General features: G+C 42.9%; 1 pseudogene across 1 annotated transcript; it reads right to left on the minus strand.

The window, feature by feature from the left end:
- Window positions 1–322: 322 nt before the first annotated feature.
- LOC308528259 (translationally-controlled tumor protein-like) lies at window positions 323–1,118 on the minus strand (annotated as a pseudogene). The gene has a single exon. The product of its transcript is annotated as a translationally-controlled tumor protein-like (transcript).
- Between the last annotated feature and the right edge of the window lie 3,227 nt (window positions 1,119–4,345).

The raw sequence follows: 4,345 nt of genomic DNA on the forward strand, positions 1-4,345 counted from the left end.
GATGAAATTAGATGAACACTATAAAAGCCAGCATAAAGGCCAGGGAAGGAGAAATGAAAGAAAACACATGAGAAACTGATGAAATCGATGAACACTATAAACCCACAAATCCATGAAGTTCAGTGAATCCTAAGCACAAGAAACATAAAGAAAATGGCACCATAATCAAATTGCTCAAAACCAGTGATAAGAGAAAATCAGCTAGAGGAAAAAGTCCCTGCTATATACAGAAGCAGAGATAAGGGTATCAGATTTCTTACTGGAACCAATGTAAGTGATAAGACATTAGCACAACATCTTCAAAGAAAAAAACATTCCACTATCAAATGCTGCACTAAGCAAAAATCTTTTTTTTTTTAATTTAAATGCATTTTATTTTTAGACAACCTACACGACATGTTTTTTTCTTAAAAACAATGCCTCCGCTCCAAATGAATCAAGGTCAAAATAAATGAAGAGCTCAAGATAACATCAGTCCCATTTGTCCTAGTCTTGGTGTGCGGATGAAAAGCAGCAGCCAGTGAGATGACAGGTGATGGAGCCAAACTGCCCAATTTGTTAACATTTTTCCATTTCTAAACCATCCTTAAAGAAAATCATATATGGGGTCACACCATCCTCACGGCAGTCCAGCAGAGCACCATGCCATCTGGATTCATGTTTTCACCAATAGAGAACTGGTAGTTTTTGAAATTGGCAAGGATGTGCTTGATTTGTTCTGCAGCCCCTGTCATGAAAGGCTTTACTCTTTCTGGTCTCTGTTCTTCAAGCTTCGCTTTGATTGATTTCATGTCATCTTTGATGTACTTCTTTTTTTTATTTTTATTTTTTTTATTGCTTAAAGTATTACTTCTTGTCGGCTTCTTTTGTGAAGCTGGTTTCCTGCAAGTGGTGGTTCACGACAATGTCAACACCAGTGATTACTGTGCTTTTGGTACCTTCGCCCTCAGGGCCTTCAGCGGAGGCATTTCCACCAATAAGCCAGTCATCAATGTTACCCTCTGTCCTACTGACCATTTTCCCTCTACCTCCAGGCACAGCCCGTCCGCGATCTCCCGGATCTTGTAGATATCGGAGAACATCTCCTCATGGCTGATGAGGTCCCGGTAGATGATCATGATTGCGGCTGCAAGGAGATGGAGGCGCTGCCTTAGGAGCACGGAGCTCGGAGTGAGGGTGGTGCGGCGCTCGGGGGGAGTGGGGAGCGGGCGGAAAAGGTAAGCAAAAATCATTAAAAAATGAAGGCATAATGAAGACGCTTTTAGACATTCAAAAGATGAAAGACTTCATCACTAGCAGACCTATAGTATATGAAAAGTTTTTTTAAAAAAATCCTTCAGGAAGAAGGAAATTGTATCAGTTGGAAATTGGGGTCTACACAAAGGCATTAAGGGCACTAAAAATGCTATCTACATAGAAAGATTATTATTAACAACAAGGTATTTGAGAGCTTAAAATATAATTATGTATAAGTCAAATGCCCAAGAACAGCAGCATAAAGGCCAGGGAAGGAGAAATGGAAGAAAACACATGAGAATTCCTTAATAACTTTGTTGAGTCGAACTATGACTTAAAATCCAAAAGCCATATAAGAAAATCAAGGAAGAAATCAACCAAAGAACTTGGATGCATATATGCATAACCCATGGGCACAGATAATAGTGTGGCGAAGGCCTGGAGTGGGGGCGGGTAAGAAGGGGCCAATGGGGAAAAAGGGGATATATGTAATACTTTCAACAACAAAGATTTTTAAAAATTGCCTTCAATTAAAAAAAGAAAAAAGGCGATGACAAATAGAAAACATTTGTAAATCCTAACAGATAATAATTTCCCTACTATTTAAAGAGCCTCGTGCATACAAACTGGAAGCAGCCAGCAGCCCAATGGAAAAATGTGCAGAAGATATGTATACCCAGTGTTCAGAAACTCAGCCTGTGCTCTTAAGAGAAACACAAATGAAAACTACATTTAGACTATAATCTTCCATCTGCCGGGGCTGGCAAAAATCTGAAAGTTTGATAATCCACCCTATTGATGAAGTTATAAATAAATCCTCTCATACATTGCTGGTGGGATTGTAAATGAATATAACTTCTATCAAAATTATGAATATATATCTCTAACTCAGGAATCCACTTTTGAAAAACCAACCCTGTATGAAATGGCATATAAACAGGTTATTCAAACAGCATTATCTTTTATAACTAAAGACCGAAAACCATCCACATGTGTATCAATAAGGACTTGAGTAAAGCTGTCATGTGCATTATAAAGTGAAGTTCTATGCAGCGATAAAAAAGAATGAGACAATCTCTCTAAAACAAAACCTAAAGACCTCCAAGATATTATTTATTCCATCAATTTAAGATGTAAATTTTTTTCATTATTTGAACATCTCTGAAATTAGGCTGTATCTTAAAACCCATGACTTAGAGTTATAATTGGCAGTACTTTCTTTGAAGTACTTATTATATATTTAGACACATACTTATGAACAGGAAAGATTCCACTGTAACATGAGGTGGAAAAAAGCAATGACATTTGTATTTACAGTGTTTCTCTTGTTGATGTAAAAACATCTTAGAGTTGTCTGTGTATATAAATACTAGAAGCCCAGTGCACAAGTTTATGCATAGACGGGGTCCTGCCAGCCCCGCTCCAATCGGGGCAGATCAGGGTGGGGCCTGTTGGGAAGAGGAGACAGCGTGGGAGGTTGACCGCCTACCCCAGAGACGGATCAGGGCTGGGACACCTGCAGGGAGGGGCCCAGGATGATTGGCCGGCAGGCTCTGCCCCCAATTGGGGTGGGGGCCGATTGGGGGAGGGACTGGCTATGGGGAGGGGCTGTGAGCGGTGGGCCAGCCAGCCCCGCCCCTGATTGGAGTGGGGGGGCTGATTGGGGCGCAGCCGACTGGGGGGAGGGGCTGTGGGCCTATTGGGGTAGTGGGGGCCCATCGGGGGCAGGCCAGCCAGGGGGAGGGGCTGCAGGCAGTTCACTGACCGGCCCTGCCCCTGATAGGGGTGGGGAGGCTGATCTGGGATGGGGGCGGGCAGGAGGAGGGGCTGCAGGAGGTTGGCTGGCCAGCCCCACCCCCTATTGGGGTGGGAGGAGGGGCAATCAGGAGCAGGCCAGCTGGGGGGTAGGGGCTGCAGGCCAATCGGGGTGAGAGAGGCCAGGCCAATCAGGGGCAGGAACGTGAGCCAGGCCCTTCCTCTACCCCCCATTGGGCTGGTTTGCTGGCTGCAGTGGGCATCATAGTGACTGGTCATTCCCATAGCTGGCTTTATATATATATATATAGATGTACTGAGCAATCTGAAAGTCTAAATGTAGTTATTGAAGTTGTTCACCAAATATTTCTGACTCCTTCCCTAACAGGCACATTCCGGTCCCTCTGCAGTTGGGTAGGACCCTGTGATTAATTCTGGCCAATGAGCTGAGTATACTAGTAAACGAGGTTTAATGCTGATTCAAGACCCTCCACAGCACCTTTCCGTTCTGGCGCAGGGTGCTGTCAGCTTAGGTCCCCAAGCAATTACAATAAGCTGAGTCCCCTGCTGCCCCACAGTGGATGTGACACAGAAATAAGATTTAAATGTTTGTTTTAAGCTGCTGGGATGGAAGGGGGAGGGTATTACGACCAAGTCTAAAGATGGAGGAAAAACATCCTTGCTAATAGAATAACTAATCATTTTTTATTTTCTTTTTGTGCTGTCTTTTTAAAAACTAAAACCTGTGTGTCTGAGAAGGTTTATTGGGAAGTGAAGGTGAGACTGGGCCTTAGCATCCAGCAGATACTGACCACCCAGAGGCTGTTATCATCGCATCTCAACCTAGAGCAGCTTGAAAGCATCGTCCATTAGGTTCCTCTAGCTGCTTTTGTTCCAAATCTGTTCCAACTCTGTGCCAGCAACATAAGAACAGTAAAAAAAAAAAAAAAAAAAAAAAAAAAGGCCAGGTGCAGAAACAGTGGGAATAATGTGCTGTGATCTGCATGAGGATACAAATATACATAAATCTGTACACACAGAGTGCTGTTCAGTAAGCCATATTTCAGTAACACAGAAAGCCTAATGAAGGGGCTTCATGGACCAATAACCAATGTGTGGTGGACCCAGAATCATGAATGCACCTCAAAACATGCGACATGATTAAAGGGCAGGAGAGATCACCAGCACCACTTTTTCAGGTAAGTTTTTCAAGTTTCCCACTGATATTCAAGAAAATGCAGAAAAACTTTTTCTAATGCTTCCAAAGTCAAGGCTTTTGTTGTTGAATCTTGATCCCATGTGAAAGCTTCAGCCTTGTTAAATTCCACCTCACAAGACTAGCAGTATGACATTT

Source organism: Myotis nattereri (assembly GCF_964212035.1).
Source record: "Myotis nattereri genome assembly, chromosome: 12".
Taxonomy (NCBI): Eukaryota; Metazoa; Chordata; class Mammalia; order Chiroptera; family Vespertilionidae; genus Myotis; species Myotis nattereri.